The 16,761-nt window shown below is 37.8% G+C and overlaps 1 protein-coding gene across 7 annotated transcripts in view; it reads left to right on the top strand.

The window, feature by feature from the left end:
- The first annotated feature begins 215 nt into the window (after positions 1 to 215).
- The window catches only part of TANK (TRAF family member associated NFKB activator), a 97,054-nt gene continuing 80,508 nt past the window's right edge, over positions 216 to 16,761 (top strand). For 3 of the 7 annotated variants that reach the window (XM_036857748.1, XM_036857754.1, XM_036857756.1), the window contains exon 1: positions 15,558 to 15,658. The gene's annotated coding sequence lies outside the window, so the exon portion shown is untranslated. Of the gene's footprint in view, positions 413 to 15,557; positions 15,659 to 16,761 lie in introns of those variants that run through there. The other 4 variants (XM_036857753.1, XM_036857757.1, XM_036857755.1 and 1 more) reach the window with 3 other exon arrangements.

Below are 16,761 nucleotides of genomic sequence, written 5' to 3' on the forward strand. Positions count from 1 at the left end.
ATTTTTGTTAAAACGTCCTAGCTCTTCAAGTAAAGTATCTTTGCTTCAAAAGGAAGTCAAAGCTACAGCCACGGTGGTTTACAGAACATTTTCTGGTAGTCTTTGCTTCATTTCAGTATCTTGTCACGATTGGCTGTTGAAAGTTACAAAAAAGGAAGTCTTCAAGGCGGGGGATTTCTCAGTGGAAGTTCCCAGTTTAACACAAGGGAAATCTCAGAACAGTTTGGGCGGCACTTGCAGACTCTGTAACTGCCTACTTCTTTAAGGGCAATAGTCTATGAAGGAAGCCTTGTAACCTGGAGAAGAGGTAATCAAAACTTTAGTAGTTCCTACCGATTCTCAAACTAGCAAGGTGGCCTGGATGCCTTAAACTGAAGTGTTGCAGATTTGCTGTACAATTTCCTTCTGTTAAGTGAGTAATTTATGACGTGATTCAGTAATGCCTTTTATTCATTGCCACAGTTGGAAATTCGGCCTTTTAAAAATGGGGTCCCTAGCCAAGACTAAAGGAAATTTTTTTAAACTGTGATCTTTTTGCATTCTTCTCAACTTTTAAGGTAGAATTTAAGTCTTTATTTGAAATGACTTTTTTTAAGTTTATATCTGGAATATAGCCTTCTCCAGTGAGTGGTTTTTATAACATAAGACTTAGAAGATATATATTTAGCATAAGTTAAGTTGTATACCGCTTACTAGGTTGAAAAGTAAATACTGTATATATTCATACTTTTTTTGGTTAAATTTTTAAAGATCAATTCTGGCCTGATCCAGTGTGTTCATTCAAACATTAACTCACATTTACTGTTTTTCTATCTTCTAAGAAACACATGTTTATGAATATTTCTTTACAGTAAAGTATTAACCTTATAGAAAACTTTGCATTTCCTATCTTCGAACATTTAAATTTACACAATAATAGCAATCCAGTCTTATTCTATTACCAATTGGCCTTTATTTTCACAAAAAGTGAATATTAAAGATTGTATAGTATATTCTTAAGAATAAATAGATAGTTCAAAAAGATTAAACCTCAAGGATCATCACTATTGTTATATTAATAGCTGCCATTATTGAGTGTCTGCTACAGGGAAATGGTCACAGGATCTTCCAGCTAGTAAGTGGTAGAGCCAGAGCTTAACCATAAATCCACATGATTTCTTTTTCCATGGCTCTCTGTTACCACTGCCCTACCTTCTTACTATACTGAAAAAGTATTTTGAGTTATCTTATCCAAACTGCAAACGGACGGGGGGAAAAGGACAATACTTGGCCAAGATCACAGAGAAGCCAAGTCATTCATAGAAGCTTAGAATTCATTCCTAGGTCTTCCTTGTCCTCACTTGCCCACCCCATCTCCTCACTCCCTCCAGGGCTCACTTCCACCTGGGCACAGGTGCACACATTAGTCTGCCTCCCTGCAGGAGGGGGTACCTAGGGCTCTATACCAGGTCTAACCTGACTGAAGCTCCTGCTAGCAGCCAACTAGAGCAACATCCAATTATTTCTCTTAAACACTTATGACAATGAAAGAGATGGCCAACTGCAAGATTTAAAATAAATATGTTAAATTCCTCCCCAAAAGAGCTGGCTGGAACTTCATGAAACTTATGCACTAATTTGAAGACAATAATCATCCTTACAGGAGAGAACCTTACTGTCTGCAAACATTCTTTCTCTCCATGCGTTAAAGCCTCAGGAAACATAGGTTGTTTGTTTATTATAAAATGTATTCCAATATATTTTATCTTCTTCATGTGTGTCATAGGGATGCTATCTTTTTTTTTTATAAATTTATTTATTTATTTTTATTTTTATTTTCGGCTGTGTTGGGTCTTCGTTTCTGTGCAAGGGCTTTCTCCAGTTGCGGCGAGTGGGGGCCACTCTTCATCGCGGTGCGCGGACCTCTCACTATCGCGGCCTCTCTTGTTGCGGAGCACAGGCTCCAGACGCGCAGGCTCAGTAGCTGTGGCTCACGGGCTTAGTTGCTCCGCGGCATGTGGGATCTTCCTGGACCAGGGCTCGAACCCGTGTCCCCTGCATTGGCAGGCAGATTCCCAACCACTGCACCACCAGGGATGCTATCTTGATAGGGGTACTCTTCCCACTATATTTTCTAACTAATTACTGCTGACATTTAGGAAAGTTCTTGATATCATAATTTTATCTTGCGTCCAGGCATTATATTGATATTTTATTTATTTCTAAATTATTCTAAATTATTTTAGGTAATTCACATGCAAAGCCTAGATAGGAAGAATTTACTTTTGTCTTCTTTTTTTCTTCTGGTGGTGACACTGGCCAGAACTTCTAGAACAGTGTTTAATAACAGAGGAGATAGCAGCCAACCTCAACATGTTCTCATCTCAGTGGGAATTTCCCTAGTGGTTAACATTAAGAATGACGTAGGCTGTTGGTTTGAGATAAACACATTAATCATAAAGACCAAATAACTACCAAATATGCGTCTAACCCTAGCTTGCTAAAAGTGTATCAAGACTTCATGTTAAACTATATTCATTGTCTTTTTGATATCATCAGAGACAGCTGTACGGTTTTTCTACTTTATATAGTGCCCTGTTGTTACACAATACAGTAATTGCATTTTTTAAAAATTACATGTTGTTAAAAATCATCCCTCAGTAATAAAAGTAGGTTTATAATTATAAAGTATATTTTGTTATTGCCCTGGTTAAGATAATAAATTGGTTGATCAAAACAAACCAAACCTACACATTTCCTCATTTTCTCTTCAATCCACATGCTTAAACGCCTCTCCCCTATTATTTTGGCTTCACAATTCAGTTCACAACTCAAATTAACAGAAAAGAATGAAAACAATGTGGCATAGCCAAGGAACCCTATCAAGGCAGAGCAACCAATACTCAAACAAAGCAGCTGTTCCTACACATTGTGCAAAAAGCTTTCTCCCTATTTTAACAGTGCTAGCTGCAGACCACAATTCAGTTACAACCAACAGTGGCGTGCAAAATGTGTGTCCAAATTGATTTATCTTACACCAATTTATATTAAGAAAATACATACTGAAAAAGAATTAATGAGAATTTTTGCATTCCTATTCATAAGTGAAATTCATCTGTATTTTTATTTTCTGATAAAAATACCAAAACTCTCCATGTTCTAAAAAAATTTCGTGGGACTTATCGGCTCCTTGAAATGTTTAAAGAGCATATCTTAGCACTCTGTCCTTGGCACGCACTTTTGGAAGTAATTCTTTAAAAGCTTTTCAACGTTTTCTATTGTTATTGATCTATTCAGGTTTTATGCCATTTTTTCCCACAGTTTAGGTTATTTGTTGTTTATAAATAAAATTTTATCAAATTTTTCAAATGTATTAGTATACATGGTATTGTAATTTTTACCATCTCCATAACCATATGGATAACCCTTTTCGTTATGTTTTCTCTCTCTTTTTTTCCTGATTGGACATGTCAAAGGGTTAATCGCTTGGATGTATCTCATTTATGGTTAGCTCTTTTTTAATAATTAGTTTTTGCTTTTATCTTTATTACTATTTCTTACTGCCTTTCCTTCCTTTTAGATTATTTTGCTTTTCCTTTCCTCAGTTTTAGATTTGGATGCTTAGTTCGTTTATTTTTTTTCCTTCTTATTTTGTAATGAAAGTATTTAAGGCTAGGAATTTTCTGAGTACCATTTTAACTGTTCTTACATGTTTATATCATTTTCACATTATTTCATTATTATTTTATGTTTTTCTAATTGCAGTTTTATTTCCTCTCTGATCCAAGAGTTATTTAGGACAATAAAGGTTTTTCTTGTTTTTTGGATTTTTTTTACCTAACGGAATTTATTTTTTTAGAACAGTTTTAGATTTAGAGAAAAAATGAGTAAACACTACAGAGAGTTCCCATGTACCACCCTGCCTCTTCCCCCCTACCCCTGCTCCCCAACATAATTTCCCCTGTTATTAACCTATTAGTGTATGGTACATTTGTGACAATTGAGGAACAATATTGATACATTTTTATTAACTCAGTTTATAATTTATTCAAATTTCCTTATTTTTTCCTTTTAAAAAAATTGAGGTAAAATTCACATAACAAAGTTAAACATTATAAAGTGAACAATTTAGTGGTATTTAGTCCACTCACAACGTTGTGCAACCACCACTTCTATCTAGCTTCAAAACATTTTTATCACCCCGAAAGGAAACCCTTTACCCATTAAGCAGTTGCTCTGCATTTCCTGCTCTCCTCAATCCCTGGCAACCACCAATCTGTGTTCTGTCTATATGAATATACCTATTCTGGATATTTCATATAAATGAAATCATATAATCTGTGACTTTTTCTGTCTGGTTTTTTTTCACTTAGCATAGTATTTTCAAGATATACCCATGTTGTAGCATATGTCAGTACTTCATTCCTTTTATGGCCAAATAATATTCTGTTGTCTGTGTATACACCATTTGTTTATCCATTCATCTACTGATGGACAGGATAGTTGGGCTGTTTTCACTTTTTGGCTATTGTAAACAGTGCTGCTATGACCATGCATTTACATTGTATGATTACCTATTTTCAATTCTTTTAAGTATATACCTCACAGTGGAATTGTGGGGTCATATTGTGGGCTAATTCTATGTTTAACTTTTTAAGTAACTGCCAAATTGTTTTCCACAATGACTGAACCATTTTACATTCCCACCAGCAATGCATGAAAGTTCCAGTTTCTCCACATTTTTGCCAACACTTGTAATGTTCTGGGTTTTTTTGTTTTGTTTTGTTTTTTGTTTTTTTGTTTTTAGCTACGTTGGGTCTTTGTTGCCATGTGCGGGCTTTTCTCTAGTTGTGGCAAGCAGGGGCTACTCTTCGTTGCAGTACGCAGGCTTCTCATTGCGGTGGCTTCTCTTGCTGTGGAGCACAGGCTCTAGGCGCGTGGGCTTCAGTAGTTGCAGCATGCAGGCTCAGTAGTTGCAGCACGCAGGCTCAGTAGTTGTGGCAGGTGGGCCCTGGAGCATGCGGGCTTCAGCAGTTGCAACGCATGGGCTCAGTAGTTGTGGCTCACAGGTTCTAGAGCGCAAGCTCAGTAGTTGTGGCGCACAGACTTAGTTTCTCCACAGCATGTGGGATCTTCCCAGACCAAGTATTGAACCCACATTCCCTGCATTGGCAGGCGGATTCTTAACCAGGGAAGTCCGCTTTCTGTTTTTTAAGTTATTATTATTATAGTCATCCTAATGGATGTTACATGATACCTCATTGTGGTTTTGATTTGCATTACCCTAATGACTAATGATGTCAAACATCCTTTCATGTGCTTGTTGGCCATCTGTATAGTCTCCTTGGAAAAATGTCTTCAAGTCCTTTACCCATTTTTTAATTGAGTTGTCCTTCTGTTGTTAGGCTAATATATAAAGAGTTCTTTAAATATTCTGGATACAAGACTCTTATGAAATACATAATTTGCAAACATTTTCTCCCATTCTACAGATTGTCTTTTGATAATGTCTTTCAATGCACAAAAGTTTATTTTCAAAATTTTTTAGAGAGTTCAATTTATTTTTTTCTTGATTGTATTTTTTTGTTTTTGATTTTGGTATCATACCTAAGAATCCATTGCCAAATTCAAGGTCACAATGATTTATGTCTTTTCTAAGTTTTATAGTTTTAGCTCTTATATTTAGATTACTTTTTCACTTTGAGTTAGTTTTTGTATATAGTGTAAGATAGGGGTCCAGTTTTGTTATTTTCATTATGGATATCAGTTGCTCCAACATCATTTGTTGAAAAGACTATTCTTTCTCCATTAAATGGTCTTTGTACCCTGCTCAAAATCAACTGGCCATAGAGGTAAGGGTTTATTTCTGGACTCTCAGTTCTATTCCTGTGGTCTATATGTCTGTCTTTATACTCTTATCACACTGTTTTGATTACTGTAGCTTTGTAATGAGTTTTGAAATGGGGAAGTGTGAGTCCTCCAACTCTTTTAATTTTTTCAATATTCCTTGGCTATTTAGGGCTCCTTGCAATTCTACATGAAACTGAGGATTGGCTTTTTCATTTCTGAAAAAAAGCCATTGGAATTTTGATACAGATTACATTAAATCTGTAGATCATTTGGGGAGTATTGCCATTTTAACAATTTTAAATCTTCCAATTCATGAACACAGAATGTCTTCCCATTTGTTTAGGTCTTCTTTCATTTTTTTCAGCAATATTTTGTAGTTTTCAGTGTACAAGTCCTTTGCCTCTTTGGTTAAATTTATTCTTAGATATTTCATTCTTTTGGATGCTATTATAAATTAAATTGTTTCCTTAATTTTCTTTTTGAATTGTTCATTGATAACATATTGAAACACAACTGATTTCTGAGTGTTGATCTTGTATCCTGCAACTTTGTTAAATTCATTTATTAGCTCTAGTAGCTTTCCTGTGGATTGTTTGGGATTTTCTACATGTAGGATAATGTCATTTGCAGATATAGTTTTACTTCTTCCTTTTTAATTTAGATGCCTTTTCTTTTTCTTGTTTAATTGCTCTTGCTAGAACTACCATGACAATGTTGAATAGCAGTAGTGAAAAAAAGCACCCTTGTCTTGTTCCTGATCTTAGGGACAAATCTTTCAGTCTTTCACCATTGAGTATGATGTTAGCTGTGGGTTTTTCATAAATTCAGAATGTCTTAATTTCTCCTTCATTTTTGAAGAATGGTTTTGCCAGATATAGAATTCTTGGTTGGCACCTATTTCTTTTTTTTTTCCCAGCATTTTAAATATGTCATCCCACTGCCTTCTGGCCTCCATGATTCCAAAGTGAAATTGGCTGTTAATCTTACAGAGGATCCCTTGTAAATAAAGCGTTGCTTCTCTCTCGCTGCTTTCAAGATTCTCTCATTGTCTCTGGCTTTCAACAGTTTGATTATAATGTGTCTCAGTGTGAATCTGAGTTTAGCCTACTTGAGTTCATTGAACTTCTTGAGTGTGCAGATTCAGTCTTTCATCAAATTGGGAAGTTTTCAGCCATTATTACTTTAAATCTATTTTCTGCTCCTTTTCTCTCACCTCTCCTTCAGAACTTCCATAAAGCATATTTTGGCTTACAAGATGATGTTTCATAGGCCTCTTAGGCTCTATGCACTTTTCTTTATTCTTTTTTTCTTTCTGTTCCTCTATCTAGATAGTTTCAATTGTCTTATCATCACATTCACTGACGTCTTCTGCCTGCTCAAATCTGTTGCCCCTCTAGTGAATTTTTCATTTCACTTATTGTACTGTTCAGCTCCAGAATTTCTATTTGGTTCCTTTTTACAATTTCTATCTCTTTATTGATAATCTCATCTTGTTCATACATCATTTTCTAATTTCCTTTGGTTTTTTGGTCCACAGTTTCCTTTGGCTTTTTGGGCATATGTAAGACAATTGATTTAGAGTAACAGATTTTTCTAGTAAGTACAATCTCTACACTTCCTTAGGGTGAACTTTTAAAGACATTTTAAATGATAATTCTGACTACTTACTTAAATTAGAAATCAACTGCATGCAGAACCACCTACTTAAGTTACAGATATTATCTATACAACATGGGTTTGAACTGCATGGGTCCACTAATACGTGGATTTTTTTCAATAAACATGTACTACACAATCTGCAGTTGGTTGAATCTGCAGTTACAGAACCATGGATACAGAGGGCTGCCTGTAAAATTATATGTGGATTTTCAACTGCATAGGGGGGTTGGTGCCCCAACCCTCTCATTGTTCAAATGTCAACTGTATTAGCTAATATTTATTGAGTTCCTCCTATAATCCAGGCCCTGTTCGTATATTATCTCACTGTACATACACACATACACACACAACTTTAACATACAGTATTATTATAATCTATGCTTGACAGGAGAAGAAACTGAAGCTCAGGGTTGGTCATACGGTTAGTAAATGGCAATACCAACATATAACTGGGGCAATTTTAATGAGAATTCTCATTTATAGCCTGCTTGCATTAGCCTATGTCAGCTTGAGTTTGCCTTTGTGAGGGTAATGACCATCTAGGCCTCAGACTGTGTTACAAGTTTCTTTAATATCAGTTGTAATAGCCTTCCTAACTTCAAAAACATCCAAATATGTGTCTTGGAATTTCAAGTGTGAGGCATGTCATAAAGGGGGAAGGACAGGGTGAAATAGGAGCCCATAGTTCTAACCTGGAAGAGAAGTCAAGTGGGGCCCTGCTTTGAATTAGACCATTCAGCTGAGGCCTTAACAGACCAAGCAAAATGTGAGGGAAACGTGTTCTAGGATGAGGAAAACACACTAGCAAACACCTGAAAAAGACAGAACAGGGAGCATTTGAGGTGTTGAAAGAAGCCAGAAGAAGAGGCAGGATATGAGTCTAGAGAAGTAAGAAGAGACCTCATACTATGTTTAGAGTTTGGATTTTATTCTAAGGTTAATAGGAAATGACTTTAGGTGCTAAAGGAACATAATAAAATTTAGAATTTGACAAGAGAAAAAGTTAGGAGAATAGTTAGGAGATTGTATGGTAAATATGAATTTGATGATGGCCTGAACAAGGGGTGTCAATAGAGTCAGAGTGTGACAGTGAGGACAGAGTTGACAATGAGGACAGAGTATATGCATGCAAAAAAAATGTTGCAGAGGAGTGCTCACAAGAGTTACCTTATCAGATGATTGATAAAATGCTGGAAAGGAAGAGTTTTACATCTTCATTACATGAGCAATGTTTTCCTTTCTTTCTCCTCTATTGAGGAGCATGAAAAAATGGGGAATTCTATGGTGGTCCAATGGTTAGGACTCCTCGCTCTCACTGCCAAGGGCCAGGGTTCAATCCCTGGTGGGGGAACTAAGATCCCACAAGCCATGAGGTGCGGCCAAAAAAATAAACATAAACAATAAGCATATAATTTTTTAATGGCTTTATTGGAGTATAATTGCTTTAATTCTACTTGTAGTTATTTACCTTTATATTTTTTTTAAAACCTAAAATAATATATGTTCCATTATAATATTATTGTTAGAATGAGAGCCTATCATTTCCTTGTTTTCACATATAGAAGATAAGAAAATGAGTAAATTAGAACTTTCTCCTTCCTGCCACCTCTCTTCTACCCACTTGAGTTTTTGTTGCTATAATCAGGAAATTTAGAACAAATTATTACTAACTATTTATTATACTTGGACCTTATATCTTAAAGATTACTTTTAATATTCTTATTATATTTGCAACAAGTCTTTACCTAATCCGATATTTACATTTTTTCAAATATTTACAGATATTTCTTTTATATCAGAATTTCACCTTTCTTAGTTTTTGCACCTTGATTCCCTTCCTGACTAACTGAAGTGTATGTCCAGTTATTTCAGGACATAGGTGAAATATCTCTGAACTATAAGGTATCTAAGAATGTCTTAGTTTTCCTTTCCTATGCAAATGATAATTCGAGTGGGTATAGACTTTGTAACTCAAATCTTTCTCAGGCTGCTGTACGTGTTATTCTATTCAGCTTCTGAAGTTTAATGTTGAAGTTAAGTCTATTTTTTGTTTTTTTTCTTCCTTTGAAAATAGTTTCATTTTTTAATCTGTATTCTTATTGAATTTTTTCCATACTTTAGATTCAGAAAGCTTTCTCTCACCCCCTCATGATTAGACTAAGGCCTCTCCAATGTGTTTTTTGAGTACTCTATTCTTACCCTTATTGTTATGGTATAATACCACATTGTATAGCAATTGCCTGTTTCTTGTATGTATATCATCCACAATAGACACTAAGTTCTTTCAAGGTAGAACTGTGTCTTGGTAACTTAGTAGTCCTAACTTTTAACATATAGCAAGCACTCACAAAATAGTTCCTGAATAAATGAATGAATTGATACATCATTTAACATTACAATTTTTATCAGGATGGGTCAAAATGTTGGGCTCTTTTCATTAATACATTTCAAAACTCACTGAGTTCTTTTCATCTCTGATTGTCTTATATCAAAGTATTACTTCGAATATATTCTGATATATCTTTTATTTTTTTTTAATTAATTAATTTATTTATTATTTTTGCTGTATTGTGGTCTTCGTTTTCTGTGCGAGGGCTTTCTCTAGTTGTGACAAGCGGGGGCCTCTCTTCATCGCGGTGCGCGGGCCTCTCACTATCGCGGCCTCTCTTGCTGCGGAGCACAGGCTCCAGACGCGCAGGCTCAGTAATTGTGGCTCATGGGCCCAGTTGCTCCATGGCATGTGGGATCTTCCCAGACCAGGGCTCGAACCCGTGTCTCCTGCATTGGCAGGCAGATTCTCAACCGCTGCACCACCAGGGAAGCCCTGATATATCTTTAGTTGCTATTTCTGTTCCATTTACTCGGATCTCTTTTTCAGAAGTTGGAGCAATATTTTCCACTATTACGTTTAATGGTTTTTGTCTATTTATCCTTTCCATTCACATTTTGAGAGAGTTTTTCAAGCTTTTTCTCTAATCATTGATTTAACATTCTGCAGTATGGATTCCCTTTTTTATTATGTTCAAATAATATTTGAATTTTGATGTTGCATGTTCTGTGTCCTTACAGCCTTAACTTACCCAACTTTGTTTTTATTTCTCCCTTCTAATCTTAGTTCAATATCATGTCTTAGATTTCAACTCTTGTATCACAGGAAATACAAATTGGATTCTTTCCACTTACTTATGCTTCTGGCAAACCATTTTCTAAAGTGTTCACTTTCTCAGGATTTGGGGAGACTTTGCTCTTCTTCCTTTATGCAGCACAGTCTTTTCAAAGGGATGCTTTATCTTGTATTACACTCATTAATACAAGTATATTATATCTTGTATTAAACTCATTCCAAGGTTTGTGTAGCCCTTACTAACCAGATGTGTGGATTTTATTTGGTTCTTCTCATTATCTGCCTGATTTCTACTAGCTCCCCAGCACAGATCTTGAGCTGGGAGACATAAAGACATGCATAGTTCACAGCTAACTTTTGGACCTAAAGCTAACATTTACCAACTTTGTCACTATGAGTACTGGCCCGAGGCAAGATCCCTCACCCTTATTGCCTAGTTGTTTTAATATGAAGAAGAGAATTCCTGGTTAATCAGAAAAAAATCAATGGTCTTTTCCTTGATAGGAGCCATGTATGAAAAACTAAACTCCCAGAGAGTCAAACACACAGCTCTGTCTGCCCAGGCCCTTCCATTATTTGCTTCACATATCCTTAGATACAGAGTATCACATCTGTCCACTCCCATTGGGATCATGTTTGTATACTCCAAACCAGAGCTCCAAAATATCAATAGATAATAAAAAAAAGTACTAATGGGAGACAATGGGGCAACAAGATGTAACATAGTACTTGCAGGTAACACGTAGTAGCGGGGTTACTGTCTAATTCACTAGTAGGTGCCATGAAGCAGATAGCTTTCTTAGTATCCTTCAGGGTCACAGGTTTGCTCACCTTCAAACAACAAAGTTCATGTCCATTTCAGCCCTACAGTTCTTGCAAACGGTGGAAAATCTTGTCAAATTCTGTCAGTAGGATGCTTATCAGCGGGGTTATAGCAACTCTGGAAGACTCAAGGCCAAGGTAGCAAGGCTTGGCAAGTGAGCACCTATTTCAGCCAAGTGCCCTGTACAGGGCACAGCCTCTCAGCCATATGTGCTGGGTCTGGTCATCAATCCTGCCTTTTGATGCTATTATGAGTTCTCATATTTTTCTGATTTTTCATTAGGCATTTAATTCAGAGAGTCTGAGACAAAAACAGCTAGTCCAGATGTCATTCTAAATCAGAAGTCAACCAGATTCTATTAATAGTGATATTTCACATCAAAGATTTGACTAAGATCATTGATGCATACCTGGCATTCCAAGTTAGTTGTAGTAAGTGTTTATACTGGCAGCTTTCCTTGTTTCTAGATTTATATTCAGAACTCTCAATAAAATATTAAGCAGTTTTGAAAACAGGTCCTGAAACAGTTTTAATAAAGCTGCAGTTCTCATTTTCATTCCACCCTACCCTCCAGTACTACTTGTTAACCTGAGGTATATAATAATATAAGGAAAATTAGAGTGAAATTATATAATTTTTAAAGAATTATTCCTCAAATGAATATCTCAACTCAATTCCTAACCTTAATAAAACATATCGTATGTCAATTCTAAAAAAATTCATCATCATTATAAAAAAAGGAAAATGTTTGACACCGTTTTAGCACAAAACTCATCCACTTACCCCAACATTTATGCATGTTTCAGACACTGGAGCAGTATGCAGCCACTTCTCTTCATGACTACAACATCATGGGAGTGGAAAGAGATAAAAATATATAGTTAAGAAATGTGTGTTTAATTTTTTCTTTCCTTATTTAAAGTGTTTAGCACTTTCATATTTCAAAATGCTCATGAATTCAGTTTTAGATTCTGAGTGTATTATTAAATTCTACTATTTAAATTAGAAATAGTCAAAGCAGCTCCTTCAATTTGCTCAAAAACAGTGCTGGATAAGTTAGACTTTGTTAAAATTAAATTTTTCTGCTCCGCAAAAGACACTGTAAAAAGAATGAAAAGACAAGCCACAGACTGGGAGAAAATATTTTCAAAAGATACATCTGATAAAGGACTGTTATACAAAACATACAAAGAACTCTTAAAATTCAACAATAAGAAAACAAACAACCCAATTTTAAAATAGGCCAAATACCTTAACAGATAGTTCACAAAAGAAGATATACAGATTGCAAATAACCATGTGAATAGATGCTCCACATTATATGTCATCAGGGAAATGAAAATTAAAACACAATGAGATACCACTTCACTCCTATTCAAATGGTCTAAATCCAGAACACTAACATCACCAAATGCTGATGAGGATGTGGAGCAAAAGGAACTCTCATTCATTGCTGGTGGGAATGCAAAATGGTACAGCCACTTTGGAATACACTTTGGCAGCTTGTTACAAAACTAAACATACTCTTGCTCTACAGCCCAACAATCACGCTTCTTGGTATTTACCCAAAGTAGTTGAAAACATGTGCACACAAAAACCTGTGCACTAATGTTTATAGCAGCTTTATTCATAATTGCCAAAAGTTGAAGCAACCAAGGTGTCCTTCAGTAGGCAAATGGATAAATAAACTGTGGTCCATCCAGACAATGGAATATTATTCAGTGCTAAAAAGAAATGATCTATCAAGCCATGAAAAGGCATGGAGGAAACTCAAATGCATATTACTAAGTGAAAGAAGCCAATCTGAAAAGGCTAGCTACTGTATGGTTCCAACAATATGACAATCTGGAAAAGGCAAAACTATGGAGACAGTAAAAAGATCAGTGGTTGTCAGAGATTAGGGGGAGGAAGAGATGAATAGGTGGAGCACAGAGGATTTTTAAGGCAATGAAATTATTCTTGTATAGTATGATACTATAATGATGGATACACGTCAGAGTGTATAGAGTATACTAGTATCCTCCAGTATATTGTAGTATAATACTATAATGATAGATACATGGCATTATGCCTCTGTCCACACCCATCAAATGTACAACACCAAGAGTGAACCCTAATGGAAACTATGGACTTTGAATGATAATAGTATGTCAATGTAGGTTCATCAACTGTGACAAACGTATCACCCTGATAGGAAGTGTTGATGGTGAAAGAGTCTTATGCATGTTTCAGGGTAGGGAGTATGTGGTAAATCTCTGTATCTTCCTCTCACATTTACTGTGAACTTAAAATTACTCTTAAAAATTCTTTTTAAAAATGTGCTGTACTGTCATGTTTAACTCAATTACTTATTACAAGAAAACTGTTCAACTGGTCACAATGCTATACACAAGAAGTTTCTGTTTTAAAAAAAGAAAATGTTTTTTAAATTATGTTTTGGCTTTGACTTTAAAAAATAAGCCCAATATTCAAGTTAACCAAGTAGAATACACTGCAATTTGGCAAGTTTTTAAATTCTTGGACTTACTGGCCTAAGGAAAGAAGTATAAACGTCCATGATTCAGAAGTGCAGGGAGAAACTGAGGCAGTCAGAACCCCATCCTTCTGCTCTAACAGAGAAAAGATACTATCCTAGGAGCAGCAAGATCCTGGACTCCCCTGGGGAGATAGCAGCTTCTAAGTTATATGGGACAGCATGACTAGAAAAAAAAGGAGCTCAAGATCCCAGGGCTAGGCTTGCAACTCTCAGGATGAATAAAGATTCTTGGATGGACTGAAGACCTGTCCAGGTATGGCTTAGCCAAGATCACTAGGACAGGAGAGTTCCCAACTTTGGAAATTTCATCAAGTCTATGGATATAGAGCTATGTTCTAGAGCAGGCTCTGCCTGACAACAATATATAGTACTCATGGTCATTTTAATCTTTGCTATGAAATCACTATTTCAGCACCCTTAGTATGCTTGTGCTTGGTGATAAAGTCTTTTTCAAACACCATTAACCCTTGTCAGATATATGCAAAAATAGTGAGTTTTAAAAATAATGTTTAATTAAATAAATAGTAGGTCATCACCATGGAAGCTTCTGGAAGTGCTACATGCATTCAGCCAGATACAGTTATGCTCCAGTCCATGTGGAGAGTCCCAGCCTTCAGTGCTCTCAGGAAGCTTCCACATGTGCTGTGGATTTGACTGCTCTTTTCCTGAAAGGAGTCCTAGGGACTCCTAGGGACCAAGGAGTCCTTGGTGGTGGGAAGGAGCCAGCATGACATGAGTGACTCCAGACGACACCTTTCATTTACAGAGCATTCTGAACTTTACCACGACTTTTGCTTACATTATCGATTGATTCTGCAACCATCCATCCAGTGCAGTAGGTTATCATTGTCATTTGTCAGATTTTAGAATACCAGTGTTCATTAGGTTAAGCAACTTGCCTGAGGTAGTAGGTATCCGAGCTAAAACTTTTCTTGAGGTATCTGTCTAAGCTTTCTCTCTTGGAGAATATTCAAGCATGGCTAGGAAATGGAATAATGGGGAATCGTTAAGTCATGGGAAATGTTAAAGGTCTACTTGCATGTAGCAATCATTCAACTTTAGCAAGTACTTTTAATGAAAGGTGTTACTAGTTGGGGGAAAAACAAATGGGTGTGTGTGTGTGTGTGTAATTTTTCTCAGAGTGTGGAGCTTAATCACCTTAATCACATTCATATAGGGATATGTTGAAAATTCGGGTTCCTGGGCTTCACCCCAGTTGCTCTGAACTCTGGGAATCTCTAGGGGGTGAATCTACATCTTTAACAAGCCTCTCAGGTGATTCTTGCGTAATTCTCAGGTGATTCTCAGCTCACACACTGGGTGATGCTAGACCCTGTTATTTGTGGTTTGGCAAAAAGCTAGCCAACACACTCAGGTGACCTTGAAACTTGACATTGTATGCCTTTCCGTGGCTGTGGTTTTCCCTGCGAGGAGGGGCGGGGCTGCGCTGGGTGGGGCTTGGATGAGCGGGGCTTCGCTTGGATGAGCGGGACAGGGGCGAGAGTGGGCGGGGCGGGGAGGGGCGGGGCCGGAGAGGTCAGGCCTGGAGAGGTGGAGGGTGAAGGGTTAATGCTCCGCGCGCAGGCGCTGCCCTCTGAACTGGAACGGAAAACAACTTCCGGTTGGAGTCACTCCGCCGGGCGCCGGCGACCCTAGGCGTGAGAGACTGCCGCGGAAGCCCTGAACTGTGAGTAAGAAACTTCGCGAGCTAGTTGGTGTGTCCGAAGCCGTCGGGCACGGCGACGGAGAACTTGTGTGTGTGAGCGAGAGGGATACGCTGGCCGTATGGGAGCCGCAGGGAGAGAAGCCGAGGAGCTGCAGAGACAAGCAGTTCTGAGTGGGGAGGGACTTTGTGCGAGAGAAAACCACCTGGGTCCCCATCCCCTAGCGGACCCGGGAGGGGCTTTCCGGGCCCGCGACGTCAGCGCAGCAACGACGGCCCCCGCTGCGACGGCGGCAGGCGAGGGATCCTGCCCGACTCCGCGTCGGCTGCTCTCGGTGATTTGACTTCTTGGCTAGCCACCGGGGAGGCAGGGCTTGCGATGTCAGGGTGAGCAGTGGACCCCGCCTGGAGGTCCCAGCCTCCTTTGAGGATGCGGGCTGCCTTCCAGAAGCTAGTACTATCGTTGTTACTCTTCCGAAAACTTCGTCGGTTCTTTCTGTTGTTTTTTCCCCAAGATTATTGCACAGTTCCGCTCTCAGCTTTCCTGTGGGGTGGCATCATAGCCTTGTCAATGAGAAGTTGGGTAACTTCCCCGAGGGTCACGGAGAGAATAGATGGCTGAGGCGGAAAGAGCAGAAGCAAACCCTGCCCCCAGTGGGAACCGGGCGTTAGGTGGAATCCCCAGTGCGGCGTAAACTGACTAGCGACGAGTTACGGGTGTCACAAGCTGTGCTTGTCACGAAGTGAAGAAAGAAGGGGGAAGACACTCAAACCAAAGAGTCTTTGTGTCTCTTATTATGCTGTAACAAGCAGAAGTAGTGCAGCCTTTTCTATGTAAAGTGTCATTTATCTCACAGATTCTTTTGACAAGCTATATCTGAAGAGAGAAACGGTAGTAAAGGAAGTGAAATGACATGAAAGTGAGGGAAAATAACGTGATCTGCTTCCCTACCACGGTTGGAATACACATTTCAGACGAGAGGTAGCAGAGAAGCAAGCTCTGTATTCTGCTGAAAAATTATTTTGCCCCTCTCATTAGGGAGGGGAGGAGAACCCTAAAGTGATAGTCATGCATAAAGCAGAAAATGTAACTCTTTCACAGCCCTCTCCCCAACCACAGGTACTCC

The sequence above is a fragment of the Balaenoptera musculus genome, chromosome 7 (genome assembly GCF_009873245.2).
Source record: "Balaenoptera musculus isolate JJ_BM4_2016_0621 chromosome 7, mBalMus1.pri.v3, whole genome shotgun sequence".
Lineage (NCBI taxonomy): Eukaryota > Metazoa > Chordata > Mammalia > Artiodactyla > Balaenopteridae > Balaenoptera > Balaenoptera musculus.